Genomic DNA, 15,754 nt, shown 5'->3' on the forward strand with positions numbered 1-15,754 from the left:
CTGGGACGTGTCCCCAGCCTGTGAGTGTTCGAGCCAGCCCCACAGGGGGTGCGTGTGCATTGTCTGGCTGCCAGGGCACCTGCCCACTGGGGAACTTTCCATCTAAACCAGCTGACAGCTGCTCTCCTGAGTTTCCTGGACACCAATAATGTTTTCCCTTTTCTAATCTCCCCAATGTAAATCCATTCACAACGAGTGCCTAGAGACTTTTAATTCCATCGGCATTAAACTCACTAAAACCTCTATTACCAAAAGCTTTTAGGATTTTCCTCAGAATCTACAAGTCAGGTTCATAACATGACAGAACTCCACCTCTCTAGGGTGTCTGAGAAATTAATTCATGCTTTCTAAAAGCCAGGATCACTGACCAGACATTCAAAGTATCCCCCTTGCCATTAGTAAGCTCGAGTTGCTGGTACAACAGAGCTCTTGCCAGGCACTGAGCTGTCTTCTGAAACACCTCTAACAGTCTGAGAGGAGCCCCCTCCCTGTACCAGGCAAGAGCAGATCACCTCACAGCGAAGCAGTACCAGAGGTTCACTGATGCTGTGTTAAAGGGAGGTGGTTTATTTCAGTGCTGTTTTGCTGCATTCATAGAGTGAAGGTCTGGCAAATGCATCATAAGACCAGTGCTCCCCCCGTACCAAAATAAGTGAGAAGAAAGTGTGGTCTCACCTCAGTGCTGCACACAGGCAGGCACTGTAAAAGCACAAGGATTATCCAGCTACACCTCAGCAGAGAAGGTGGCTGGGTGCCGAGACAAATTCAAAGTGGTTGTGGTGGAGGGGTCAGACAGCTGTGAGTCAGTGAGTGAGGTTTCTAAATGCTGCAATACTCCAGCGATGGTGCATTTATCCTTTGGCCCTGGAGGTTCATTGGCTGCTGTAATAGAGCAGAGAGATGCAATCATCTTTTGATCCCAGAGGTCTTTTTAGGTGCTATAATAGAGTAGTGATGATCAAGCCATCTCCAAAGCCTTGGGGTTGCTGGCACGCAGCATGGGTGACGTCAGCGTCTCTCAGCCCCCACAGTCCCCAGCTCCTGGATTGCAGGAGAGGTGTTGAAGGTGTTGCTTCCAGCCCAGAGGTTTGCAGGGGCTGTGGTGATGTCAGCTTTGACACACTGCCAAAGCTCCCTCTGGCCTCACAGGAACTTTTACCCACGTGGAAAGGTGTGATACTGACCCCAGGTCTCTTGGCACTGGGACACAAGCCTGGCTGCTCCCACTCTATCCACATCAGCTGCGGTGGGTGCAGCTCCAAGCTCCTCACCAAAACAAATCACAGCTCTAAGAATACAAGAGAGCTCACAGAAATCCAGCAAAGAGCAGCATGCAAAGATGATCCCCAGTGGTTTTTTGTCTATTTCCCTGGGTAAGTAGTCCCTCTGCTCACACCTCATGGACTGCCCAGGAAGGAGACATACTTACAAAGAGTCTGGGACTTGTGTGTAGCTACACATGCATTTGTAGCTAGAAATCAAACAGGCTAAGTTAGCCAAGCTGTTGAAGATTTCAACATCCTATATCATGGACTCAGGGGAAAAAGAAAAAAAAAAAAAAACAAGAACTGGGACCATGTTCCTGGATAGGGAATGCTGGACAGGGAAGATATGTTTGTAGACTCAGGTCCTTACACTGAAAAGAGGAGGAAGTAGTCAAATAAGGTTTCAGAGCTACCATAGGCTCAGGAATTTCTCTTCTCCCTTCAACCCCAGCAGATTTTTAATTCTGGGCTCCAGCTTGGCCTGGAAATTGGAAAGTTGGCTGGATACCCTGCTATCCTGGCACTGATTCCTGTATCCATAGTTCAGGCAGAAGATGGAAGCATGTGTAATTTCCCAGGAATATCTGGGGATTTTGCAGGTTAGGTTTCTGATCTGAGGCAATATCAAGAATTTAGGTGGGTTTGCACCTTTCCTGTGGCATACTCCTTCATACTATGGACTTCAACATGATTAGACATGAACAGAATTTCACTGTTCATGTCCCAGCAGGTAAGATGTACACAGGGAACAATCATTCCAGGTCAGAGAAATGTCCACACTGGCTCTCAGCAAAAAATATCACTGGGATTTGGGGGAGAAAAGGTGGAAAAACATCAAAGCAGACAAATGAGGGACAATGTACTCCTGCCTCAATTTTCTTATTTGCTGCTGTGAGTTGCAGGCTAATGTAGGCTCTGAAGACTGAATCTGCAGGTTCAGGCTCCAACTGGGCTCATCCTTAGTTAAAGCTCATTGGGGTACTCTTGTTCTCCACAAAACACAGAAGTCCATTATGAACCTTTCTAAATTCTTGGACCTGACAAATTCTCATGTCTTTAGACCTCCACAGTTCAACCCTAAAATCCTATACAAACCTAAATCCCATACATTTTAATTTCACTGTGCATTCCTTCACTCCTAGGTGATGAGGAAAGGAAGGACAGATATCCTCATATGTCTCATAATTTCATTTCCTCTCACCACATGCTCCCAGTCTGCTGTGTGACACCAACAGCCCCTGTCTCCTCCCTATCTTCACTTGGGGGTGTTCACAGGGTTTCTGTCTCACCTCAGAGGCCCTTCAGTTCTCCAGCATCCCTTCAGAAAAAGGCTGACCTGGGTTTGGCTTGCTATTCCAAATGAAGCAGCACTGCAGGTGTACCAAGAGCTCTTCCAGAGCCCTCTCTACCCACAGCCTCTGCATCCAAACAGCTGATTTGCCTGCTCAAGGGCATCACAGCATGGGGCAGAGCTCTGCAAAGACATTCACCCTCACTTTCATTTGGCTGATACTCTTGATTCAGGACCTTTTTGGTATCTAAAGAGTTTTGAGTGTGCCCTGAATACACATTACTTTGAACATACCAACATTCAGTTTCATTCACCAGAGCACAGTGTGTTCATTTAACTTAGTTCTCTTTCTCAGGCATTTCCCACAGCCCTTTCTGTCCACAGCCAACATAATAATTTTGTCTCATCTGCTGATTTCCATATGGCATATCTCTCCTCCCACCTTTCCAATTCATTAAACAATAAGGTAAATCACAAGGGATTTAGAAGAGAACCTGGAGGCCACATTAACCTTTTGCCATGGTGAAACTTGACTGTTTAATCTCCTCATTCTTTCAGTCTCCTACTCAGTTTTTGATCTATGTCAATATTTTGTCTCTCACAGACTGCTTAGCTTCTTTAGCAGCTCAAGTGCAGGATCTTTCAAAAGCCTTTTTGGAAGTCTAAATACGTTATATCACTTGGTTCTCCTTTATCCACTGCATTATTGACACATTCAAAAAGTTGTAGGAGATTAGCATGATGCAGTTTTCCCCTGCTGAACCCACGCTGTATAGGCCCTATCAGACCACACTCTTCCAGATGTCTTCAAGCACTGCTTTTTAATTATCATTCCCACCAGTTTAGCAGACACAGATGCAAAGCCTACTGATCTTTAATTCCCTGGATCATCACTGAAGCCTTTTTTTAAATATAGGTACAACATTTGGTCTTCTCCAATTCCCCGAATCAGTAGCTTTTTTTTTCCACAAGAGATTGCATATTTTTGTTAGCAGCTCAATCACTTAAGCTCCTTCCAAACTCTCGGATTTAACCATCTGGACTTGATAACTTATTGTTCAGGGAAAGGGGGGGCGGAGGTTTTGTAGTTGTTGGGGCTTTTTTTCATTGGGTTTGTGGGTTTTTCATGAGTGTCTTTGTCCCAGCACCCATTATTCTACCAGTGTATTTTCCAACAGATCCTCATCTAAGCAGATATAGGAAAAGAATCTCACAAATACTGTTGGTAGGGACAGCTGATACAAGAGAAATCATAAGAGAATTCAGCTCCCCAGCAACATCCTAAAAATGGAGATACTGAGTCACTTTAAGCACAGGAGGTGACTGGAATTGATCAATGCGAGTTTTCTTGGATAACATCCACTCTGTTCTGACCAACCAGGCTAGTTTTGCTCATTTGTTTGGGTCTCTTGCTGAATAGTGATTTCCATCTTGACCCCAGAAGATTCAGGGCAGGAACAGTGCTAGCTTGATTATATACAGCCTAAGGTGTGATGAAAAGAAAGTGACCTCAGTGCTGGGGGATGCATGAACCTGGGAGGAGATGAAACTCAGCGAGGATGAAAGGAAGTAAATCAGAAGGTGAGCAGAACATTGCTGGGCTGTTAGCTCCAGTGATTGCCTTTCAACTGCATCAGCCACAAGACATGAAATGTAATGGGCAATGCTGGAGAACTCAAATAAGTAGCCCCATTATATGAGTGTTTCTCCCTTTGTGCCAGACTGGTTCTCCATAGATTTCACCATGCTGGCTGGCTTGAAAAGGCATGGCAGTTAAGAATGGGGCACAGTCCTGTGGCCCTGGGGTGCCGCTCACTTTGAGCCATATCTTCTGCTGGTGGTCCTACAATGGGGAGTCAGGGAGGAAGCTTGAGATGGAGAAGAAGCACCCCCAAGTTTACGTCACAATGAACACACAACCAGCTGTGGATACATGTTCACCTGTCAACCTGCCTGCAAGCCAACACTGGCATTCCAGCTTCTGGAAACCATCACAGCCCCATCAAAAGTGACACTTGGAACATCTGTATGAAATCTACCTACCCTGTGACAGACCTGGCACTCATACCTTACCTGACAGATACGTACTCAAGTATATTTCATAAAAGAGGAAGAGAAATTTCCGTAAATCCTCCTTACCTCTTTGCTGCTGTTCAGTTCTTGTGGGACTTGTTGACGGGGCAATTGTAGAAAAAAATGTAGAAAAAATGGTGTAGCTTGTTGAATTCATTGCCTGCAGACATTGCCTATATGGGGAAACGTAGCCATAAGTTTTTCTGGGGAGCCATCTAAAGGCAAGTCTGTGCCTCCCTCTAAGGCCTCACCAACATCCCTCCAGTACAGAGCAAGGCAGTTCTCAGCAGTGCTGGGCAGCACATTCACTTCCTCTGGCTCCATGGGGTGAGGGCCAGGAGGACAGAGGACACGAGGAGGGGTTTCTCAGCCATGTTCCCTCCTCCATATTGGGAGCAGAAAAATATGCACAAGGAGAAGGCATCTCAGAGCAGGACAATCACAGGCTGGCTATTCCCTTAATTAAGGGGGTGGGTAGAAGATGAGCAGTTTACTGTGCAGAGCTGGTCCTCCTGCCACAGAGCTTTTAAGATCACATCCTTGTCCAGTACAAATATCGTCAAGTCAAAGTCTAGTCTGTAATATCAATATAAGATACTTCCATACAACATTGTGATTTCAGGGGCATGCTTGCTCTCTTTCTGCCTCCCTTTCCATCCCTTTTTTCCTTTGCTGCTTCTATCCTTTTTCTCTCAGGTCCTCCCTCTTTCTCATCTCAATGTCTGCATCCTCTCCATGCTCTGTGTCTCAGATTCCCTTTCCCTCTTCCACACCTCCCTCCACTGCCTGCAGGTCTCCACTCCATGAAGCAAGACAGGGCTCACACTGGGATGAGACAGAGAAGGAACTTAGGGAAGAAAGAGGTCTTCTTCCAACTGAGCCCAACAAGACTCCCCAGACACCAGATGCAGCCCTGCTGAAGGTGCCTGTTTGGGCTGAAATGAAGCAACATGGACACTCACACAGAGGCTGTTCTACCGCATAAAGCATAAACCAGGCAGGGAGGTAGCACGAATCCCATCCAGCTGCTCTTCTAGCAAGGTTTTTGACTTGTCTCCCTCTCTTCACATGTGCTGGTCTGTCGTGTGTGTGTGCCTCAGGGCTGTCCTCAGCCGCCTGGCAGTGGCTGTGCAGAGGGTGCGAGGGGGAGGTGAAATGACGGGGGTTGGGGATGGCCAGCTGCCAGTCATGGCCTGTACCAGGGTCCCCTCGGTCCCCTGACACACACAGACACGTGGCATGGCTGCTCGGGGAGGCCCAGCCAAGAAGCCTGTCCTTCTCCACTGAATCTCTACTCTGTTTCCCAAGTGACAAGCCACAAACTCCCTTTCTCTTCCCAAACAAACAGAGGCTTGAGTGAATCCCTGCCTCTGCCTGGCACGCAGCCCCCCAGTCATTACAGATTCTCCTGCAGCACCCAGCGCCTGCAAATGACAGCACTCAGCCATGCCAGCAGAGGCCACAGGCTGAACCTCCCTGTCCCCACAGCATCTCTCTGTGCAGCCTCAAGCTTTGCTCCTTCACATCCCTACTCCCCAACCCCCTCCTCTCCCACTGTGTTTCTGGCTACTGCCCATTCCACGTAAAGGCAGGGGAAGCTGTGGCACAGCATGGTGACCAGTGTGAGAGTTTGTTAGGATTAGGACCCTTAGCAGCAAGGATTAGGACTCTACCAGTGACTTGGTAGACACTGTCATCTCTTGACTTTAACCTCCAAAAGCTCATTTTGCTGGGATTTACAGTAAAACTGACTTCAGACTGCTAACCTGGTCAACAAATTCCCTTCCTAATCACCAGAGACTTGCACACATTCACACAAAAGCACGAGGCAAATCACCCCTCATCACCTTCCTGCCCTTTGGCCCTTCAGCACAAACAACATTACCTCCTTCAGCAGACAAGCACCTGAGTGGCAGACCTGGAACAAGTCCCTGCAGCATAACAGTGAGGGTTTGCACTCATACTCTGTCCCAAATGAGCACCTGCCTCCAGTGGGGCTGGCTCAGCCTCCATCCATGGTGCAACCCCATTTTCTGCCAACATGATCCTATGAGGAATGATAATGCCTTTCCTGGAGTCTGTGCACTGACCTGTGGAGTGATAAGGGCTGGAGAATAACATTCTCCTGCTGAGACAATACTTCCCTCCCCTTCCTCTTCCTTTTCAGCACGATGCCTGCCCTCCTCCCAACCAATGCCATCCTCTCCAGCATCTGCCTGGTGTGGGACCTGCCTTGCTCCTAGACCGTAATTTAACCCTCTTTCAGACTGGCTTGCCTGACAGGAGGGACTGAACCAGGCTGGCTGTAGCGTGCAATTACAACTGTCAGATTAGCCATAGCATGCATGATCTGGAGCACGTGCCAGATGTGGCACACAAACAGCACTCAGCCAGCACCAAGAGAGGGTTGTGCAGACAGATAATACCCAACACAACATAAATCTTGCCAGTACAGAGTTAAGCCAGCATTGTTTTCTAAACAAATCTCAAACAGCAGAGTGAATTCATACTGGATCAGCATTTTCTACCATGTAACTGCAGCAGTTTTGACCCAGTACCAAGCTCCCTAGAGCTGGATTTATTGTCTTGTCCACCCTGAGCCAGTGCCAAAGCCATGTCCTGAGAGGGCTGAGGAATTTAACCAATGCCAAATGACTTTGGAGGCTCCATATGGGAAGAGCTTGCTTTCTTCTGCAAACTCCTTAGCAATGACACCGAATGTGACTGCATGGGCACGCTCCCTGCCAGGCTCCAGCCAGGAGGAAGAATGACACATCAACAACACCACGGTCACTTGTCACCCGCAACACACGCCTGCGTGCGCCGGAGGGTGTGAACCACAGGGGAAAGGATCACTTCACAGTATCACCAGCTGGCTCCAGCAGTCAGAAACAACCCTACCAGGCAGCATCAGCCCTTCCCAAGGCTGACCAAAGCTGCTCCTGCCTGCCATGGTGGTCACAAAAGAGGAGAAGGGAGAAACAGGAAAGAGGGAAAGGTAGGGCTCAGGGCACCCCAGAGAAGGAAGAACAACAGCAAAAGGCAGCAAAGAGAAGTTGAAGGCAGCAGTTTGTGTAGAAGGGTAGGTATTGGAGTAGTGGGTCAGGGGGCATTGAGGAACTGCAGATGGGGAAAACTGATGGCAGGGTCCTGCAGCAGCAGCAGAGAGGTGCAGTGGAAGTTACCTCTTTGTCAGCATCACCAGGTGGGACCTGGGCAGGAGGGAAGCAACCCATCACCACCTTCAGGGGACACCACCCCAGCACCACTGTTGGGGCTGCACAGTAGCACAGACCTTGCCAGTCCCTTCCCCTCAGAGAGACACAACAGCCCCCAAAATCTGACTCAGAAAACCTCTGGTCTCTGCCAGAGTCTGTTCAGAGCCTGAAACTACAGCCTGGCAGGTTGCAAACTCCCAGACCTCCCCTTTAAAATCCACCCCTCTGAGGTTACCCACTACTTTGCGAGCAGCTCATTGCTTTAGGGTCTATTTTGAGGAGAGGCATCTCCAGGCACGTTCATGCTCCTTGAGGACTGGCAGCACGTCTGGGCCTGCCCAGGCACTGGGAGAAACAGCTGCTCCCACTCCCCTCCCACCCCCACACCACAGCAGCTCCAGCAGCACGGAGACATGGCATGGAAATAGTGCAGCTGATCTTCCTGCTTTGCCTGCAGAGGAGCTGAGGAAAGGGGCACTGAGAGCAGCCCCAGGCAGCAGGAGGCCCTTTCAGGTGCTCCCAAGAGCTTTGCGCCCCAAAATGGGTCAGGCTCGGCACAGGGCCCCTTCACTGCCTGTGCAGGGCACACGGCGTTCCCAGCTTATGAAACACACTGTCTCCAGTAGGAAAACATCCCTTCCAGTTGAGAAGGAGCACCAGGGGACAGCAGATAAGCAGTGACAAAGAGCATGCCCATCACCCCAAAAGCTGTGGCAGGCTGGGCTGGGTATTCAGAGGAGGTACCTGGCTAGGAAATGGAGGCCAGCATCTTCCATGGGGAATTGGAATCCCCAAAATATCTGTGCGATGAGGAGGGAGGGGGAATCCTCTCCTCTATGGCCCACTCCCAGTATCATGATGCCCAATCCTGCTCTGCTGCAAGCTGCATCCCTGAGGTGACCCAGGCCAGGGCTGCAGAGCCCAGCTTTGCTGCTGGCCAGGCTGCAGCAGAGTCAGCCTGGCTGCCCCTTCTCCCGAGAAATAGGGGAGGTGGAGGAAAATGACGAATGGAGAAGAGCAGACAGGTGTGTGCCCAGGGGAGGGGTGGGAAAGGGGCGGAATGCACTCGGGACTGCGTGCGGGGGACCTGCAGCACGTCCCTCGGCTGCTCTGCAAACAACCCCTCCCTGCACACGCATGCAGAGCCGCAAGGGAAGGGGCTCACAGGGGAGGGAGCAGCTCTCCTTTGCGGGGAGGGCGCTGATGAAAGCCTAGATTGTGTTCACAGCATAGCGGAAACCCCTGCCCTTCTCCTCCCTCGCACCTCTGGGGAACGAGGAACAAGAGGGAGGGAGGGCGGGCGGGATGGAGAGAGACACAGACAGAGGTGCCGAGGTTGCCTTACCTCGCAGTGCCTGCGCTGGGGGTGCCCGGCTGCGCGGGAGGTAAATCCAGGGCTCTGCTCTCCTTGGCGAGTGCTGGGAAAGGTCTCTGTTCAGTCACATGAAGGAGTGGCCTGTGAGTAGGTGCTCCAGCTCACCGCTCGATCGAAGATGCCATGGATTCATTGCGAACGACTTCGCCTTCTGTGAGGAGAGGAGGAAAGGGGAGGGAAAAAAAAAAGGAAAAAAATCACCAGCTTAAGACTTGGAGGGTAGATTCACTTCTTTCTTAGGTTTCCAATGGCAACTGAATATGCCACATATGAAGATTCAGGGTGTGTGTGTGTGTGTGTGAATGTGTGTGTGTGGGAGGGACGGAGAGATGCACAGCTGCTGAGTCCACAGGCAGTGTAGGGTGTGAGCTAGTCAAGGCATATCGGTGATTATGGGAACAGACAACTGGACACGGGCAGCAGAGTAGACAGACAGCCAGATGGAAAGAGACTGAAAGCATGGGAAAGAGGTTGGCCTGTGTTCTAAGAGCCTGGCTGTCCCACTGCACACAAAAGGAGAGAGCACCTGACCCAGCACAGGGCAAGGTGCTGACAGAGCTGCTCTGGCAGAAGGTGAAGTGTGCCTACACACACAGCCACACGCACACACGTCACCTCCCAGCCCACACAGTCACCCAGGCACACCCCCTGCAAGGACACTGCACACTCAGGACGCACACACACACATGCACTGGACACACACACAGACATTTACTCACTGGTCTTTCCACACCACCTTGCATACAACCCCTAAAAACTCAGAGCTCCTCTAAAGGATGAGGTGCTTTTCTTCTTCACATACACCCTGCGCCTACCTGCAAGGTTGCACATCTGTATTAAGATGCACACATGATAACTCAGACAACCATCATACAATGCCACATCAGCTCCACCCAGCCTATTCCACCACCCCTATGAGTACCCAGCAAAAACATTTTATACAGCATAGCAAATAGTGATCCCTGCACAAATGCACGCAGAATACCCAAGCATGTCTACCACCAGCTCCTGACCCCTTAAACAAAACTCTCACTGCACAAACACACAGAATTTAATGAGCCCACTCCCACAGCAGAGTACAGAAAAAGTGCCATGCACACACACACACATCCATGTCAGTGCAAACACCGCATTAGCAAATGACGTTTCTGTAAGAAAATGAGGGCACGTAAAACATCCTCATGCACTCAGGAACATAAGTCAAGCAAGCACCAGTGGCTGTATATCACACACAAATATACTCTGCTTATGAATTGCCTACAGCATACAAACTGATTGTATCAGATACTGTTACCTACCTAAACTCAGCCCACACAGTGGCATACCATCCTTCTGGAGCCTAAACATTAGCCCCAGACATATTCTGTCACATGGAAAACACAAATACTCATCAACATCCAACACAGGCAGACAAACACAAACTAGACATGAAACACAGACAGCCAGAACCACTCACAAAAAAAAAAAAAAAAAATTAAAAAAAAAAATTTGTAAGTTATGAAGCTGGAACTCACTTTGGAGACAGCTGTATTATTCTGTGCAAGTGCACGGGTGCAAATTCACACACACACTTTCCACTGCCACACCAAATCTACTTTAACTGCCCCATCTATGAATAAGATTTTCCCCTTTTTTTCCCCACACTACTGTTAATTCTGCCCATTCTACAATCTCCCATGTATCCCACTCTGGGGGGCAAAGTCTCTGGAGCAGAAAGCCTGCAAAAGCAGCCACACTCATCCCTTCTCTTTCCCTCTGCTCTGGTGTTAGATGTGCATAATTTGCATGCAAAGAAGAGTGCGCAGTCCCACCAGCCCCGAGTGCTCTGAAATTGGCTGATAGTGGCATCAGGGGATGTGACTGCAAAACCTAAGCGTGGCAAAGAAGTGCATAAATCCTTATGGGAAGTTGAGATTTGGCCAGGAAGGCACCGGCTTCCCCCAGGCCCCAGGAAAGACAAAGAGGTACCCGAGGTGGGAAAGAAGGGGCAAGAGAATGAAGGGAGATCGGAGCAGCACCAGGGACAGCACAGCGAGCACTCCGCCAGGCTTGTTTAACAAGCTCGGCAGTGTCACAGCGTGATGCTGCCAGCGATGACGGGCAACAATCAGGGTTCGACATCAGGGCAGGCAAGCATACCTGTGTGCCCCCGGGAAATGGGAAAGGCAAGGGAAAGCATGGGCTTTGCAGCAGGGAAGAGCAGCTGTAGCTTATATGGCACAGGGGTCCACAGCTGCACTGGGATCATTGGAGCAGTGGTGGCACAGATAAAAAAGGAAGAGCTTGCAGGCAGAAAAAAGGCTGGCATAGGCGTGGCTTAGACACAGGCAATGCGGGGGTTGCAGTCGGGTCTAGCCCAAGCCACATGGAGGAAGTGTGAAAAGAGTCCCATAAGCTCTTGTCCTGTGCTATTGGACAGCATGGTCTTCCAGCATGTATGGATACACCTCAGTGTAGTCAATGGAGTGTGCATTGCAATGGCCTCACACACATTACATGACCCAGCAGCCTCAGCCCCTTCCCAGTTCATGTGCAATTCCCACACTCTGACAATTCTCCACTCCTCAAAGCCGCCCACTTCAGCACACTCCCACCTCCCCATGCTTGCACCAGATCCATGTCCATGTGGCAGCATCAGAGGAGCCAGAAGAAACATGTAGGGAAGCCCTCACTTCCACCTCAGTCCCAAACAGCCCCTCTTCCCCTCTGCCTTCACCAGTGTCACCACCATTCACTTTCCTGAAGTGCTTTGAAGGAGTAGAAATTTCCTGTCTCTCTCAGCTAAGCATGGCCCGTGCATGGAGGCAATTTCAGCTTGCTAGTAACGTCAGTGCCTCGGCACTGTGCTCAATTGTACCTGCGTGCCTCTTCCCACAAACATCCATTGTGCATTACAGCAGATGAATAATTTAGGCTGAAAGGGGACAAGGGAGAGAGTCTTTTGGGTCTCAGCAAGGCACATGTACAAAGCAGAGTGGAGATGGAGCTGCCTCATTTGGTCAAAGCTAACAGATGCTGCCAAACCTAGAAAAGCCACTATGGCCTGAAGAGCTACTTGGGTTAAAGTACGGTCATGAGGGCAATTTAAAGAGGCCTTTGGACTCAGAATTTCTAATAGGTGCTGAGAGTGACACAGAGGTGTTGTGTGTGGATGGGCAAGGAGGATCTTCATCTCTGAGACACTCAGCTCTGACCTAAGCAGCTGAAGAGAGCCACTAGCGGAAAGGGGAACCATCATCCTAAACTGACCTGCAAACCATCTGCTCCTGTGCTTCAGAAGCATGGAAGAAGTACTACGACTGGCTAAACAAGGGAAAAGGGGTTGAGAAAGCACAGCAAACAGGAGCTGAGTGGGATGCAGATGCGTATTTGGATGTGCACTTTGGTGTTCCTCTCAAACAGATGCCATGTCACAGTTTTGTGATGACATGCAGGGGGACCTGGAAGACACAAACACGGGCCTGTCAGTGCTGCCCTGAGTGAGCCCATCTGCAGAGGAAAATGCTGGAAGGGGGAAACATGGACAATGTGGCACCACGTGTGCAGGAATGCCTGGCCTCTGATGAGCACCTGTGTGTTGGTGCTGTGCATGTGCCTGCTGTGGGGAGTGGATGCCAGGTATGGATGTCTGGGATGTGCATGTGTGCACATGTGTGCGGTGCAGGCTGAGCAGTGACTGTGTGTATGAGTCTGCTCCTTGCTGAAAACACTGGTGCATTTGTGAGGTGTCAGGGGGCGGTGGGTCCCCTGCCTTGTGTGTGCATGGCAGCCTCTACCTCGGTGAGACACTGGTGTGGTACTGCACACCTGCAGAGCCTTGGGAAAGCAGTGCAGTGCAGCAGCACAAAACTATGGGAGTGTGTATGTACTGGAGAGCACCCCTGGGAGCATCCAGGTTCCAGGGATGGGATCCCCTCTCTGAGTGGAACAGTCCGTCTGGCTCCTGCACTGCCTCTCCTCCTGGACTCTGCTTTCCTTTCTCGCCTTCCCTCGGCTCACTGGCAGCAGCATGCTCTGCCCTGGGAACCAACTCCCACTCACCACACTGGGAGGGAACTCCTTTCTTAGCAGCTCCCTGGTATTTTCCCATACTGAGAGCCAGAAAGTGAAGAAAAAACTCACTGGGCAACCTGAACTGGACCTATTTCCATTCCATGTCCTTATTCCTCTTAACTGCATTACAAACTCACCGATTTTCACCCAAACTAACAAACCTCCACCCCCAAGCCCCAAACACTACAAACCAGACTCAGCTCACATGTGAGCCATGAGCCATCTCAGGCTGACACAGCTCAGGTAGGGCAGCTCAAGGTAACAGAGTTAGGAGAGAGCAGTCCCTATAGCTGGGAATATGGAGAAGCTCCTGCAGCTGCAGCCGTACCTGTCTGACTTTCACCCTTAGCTGGGGTTGGACTAAGAAATTTCATGCAGGAATTGCAGTCAGCACAGCTCAAACTCACTCTTCTGGAGCCAAAGCAACATGTCTTAGGTGCTCTGTTATTGCTCCTATCAGAAGGCTAAATCTTCAGCCAGATCCCACTTCCAGGGGAACTTCCAGGCTGGGTTCCAAAGCATAGAGCCTGTCCACTCGGATCACATCCTGGGGCAGTGGGACTTGAGTAAGAAGAAAACCTCAAAGACATTTCTTTATTTCTTTAGCCAATTCTGCAGATCACTACCTCCCTCCCAAACACCCTGCCCAGAACTCTACTGTTTGTTCTGAGGCTGATCTAAATTACTCAACTCCCCAAACTGAAATGCAAACAACTGGCCTCCATTTCAGGCTTCACTTTTGCTCTATATCCCACTTCGCACCTATTCCCTCCGGAGGACAAAACTAGCACAGAGAAACCACTTGTGAAAATATGCACACCTTCCCAGGAAGGCTCCATGGGCTCCCAGTAAGACCCAGTTTCACCCAGGACCAGAAACATACAGTTTTGCCATGAAATGGAGCCTTCACACTTAAGTACCATCTGTTTCTTTCTCAACTGCAGTCCTGAATCTGGGGTATCCCCAAACTTTACTCAATCCCATGCACCGAAAGCCTCATCTCTAAGCTCCATTTTGAACCCTTTGTCGCCAGTTTTCTTCTGAACTCAGCCTTTCACTTCACACATGAGAGTGTTCCGTACCAAATCCCCTCTCTGATGTTTTCTCCACACCGTACAAGACGACAGACTGGGAAAGTCTGGCTGTCTGATCCACTGCCTAGCAGCAGTCACGACCCACAGCGCAGGTCTCCAGGAGGCAGGACAATATTTGCCAGATATTTTTTCCCTACAGAGGAGCCCTGCTCATAGCTTAGACAGTTTGGGTGACCTTTTCACTGTTGGCAATCACAACCAGGAAAATAGCCCTCTGTGCTAATATTTAAATGTCCTCCATGAAAAGCACAGAACCAGCCTCAGCACCTGCTGCGGGCTCTCCCCTGTGCAGCACCACAGCATTGCTACTCCAATTCTTCCCTCACTCTGAGGTCTTTCCCTCCAGCCTTGCATCCTTCTCTTCCCTGCTCAGCTTCATGAGCAGCTTCTGTCGATGCTTTTCCCACATCCTGCCCTGCAGCCCTGCCAGCCTTCCAGGCCCCACCAGGCATGCAGAGAGCGAGCCCCTGATTACCATTCAAGCTGGATTCTCATTAGGCTGAAATGCCCCTCCAGGAGATCCATTAACAGTCCATAAGGTTAACTTAATCCAGCCAGTCTTGTGTGGTCTCTGCCCAAATTCCCTATTACATTAACAATCTTGAGCCTTAATTAGCATGTGAGGCAGAGGTGGCATTATTAATGGAGATAATATGGAGCATTAAGAATAAACAGGCCAGGCTGTCTCTCCCCCACCATGCATGCAAATCCTCTTCTGTGCAGAAACAGCGTGAGCTTCCCCCATAAGCAGCACATGTGAAAGGCTGGGATGCCCCAGACCAAAGACAAACCCTGGAGCATACAGCCAGGCTGCTGCAGGAGGATGATGGGGAGGAAATGAGATCCCGGAGTGACCCTTCATCTGCCTGGGAGATGAGGGGCTGACAATGGGAAGACCACAGTGTGGCAAGTCCTGTGAGGCAAATCCTTGCACCAGGAAGGAGCAGTCATGTCCTTGGCCACCCCATGTTTCTGGGAGGCTTGGCAAAGCAAGGCCAAGGTATCTCTGCAGCCCTGCACATTGAATTCATGATGCCATGTGCGTGCACACAGGATAAGACCATGGGTGTACGGCTCAAACACCATGGGCAGGGAGGGGATGTCTGTCTGAGGGGAGCAGGCTGCAGGAACCAGCTGCAGCTGTGCAAAACACTCCTTGTGAGTCTCCTTTCTGACCACTGAGCCCCAGTGCGAATACAGGGAATACAGGACAGGACAGAGGGCCTTCAGCTGAAGGAGAGAAGCAGTCGTTTGAGGGACCAGAGAATAAATGATGGGGGTTCCAGCTTGGTGCAGATTGACAACGTGGTGGGGAAGGGACAGGTCCCTTCTGACACCGGCTGGTGACTGGCTGCACAGGTGGCTGCTGAAAAGATAATGGTCAT

General features: G+C 50.1%; 1 long non-coding RNA gene across 1 annotated transcript in view; it reads right to left on the minus strand.

Annotated features, from left to right (window-relative positions):
• Positions 1 to 15,754, minus strand: part of LOC131082885 (uncharacterized) — a 49,647-nt gene that overhangs the window by 23,560 nt on the left and 10,333 nt on the right. Inside the window, exon 2 of the long non-coding RNA XR_009114392.1 lies at positions 9,193 to 9,373. This is a non-coding gene — a long non-coding RNA (uncharacterized LOC131082885). The remainder of the gene's footprint in view (positions 1 to 9,192; positions 9,374 to 15,754) is intronic.

Source organism: Melospiza georgiana, chromosome 4, assembly GCF_028018845.1.
Source record: "Melospiza georgiana isolate bMelGeo1 chromosome 4, bMelGeo1.pri, whole genome shotgun sequence".
Taxonomy (NCBI): domain Eukaryota; kingdom Metazoa; phylum Chordata; class Aves; order Passeriformes; family Passerellidae; genus Melospiza; species Melospiza georgiana.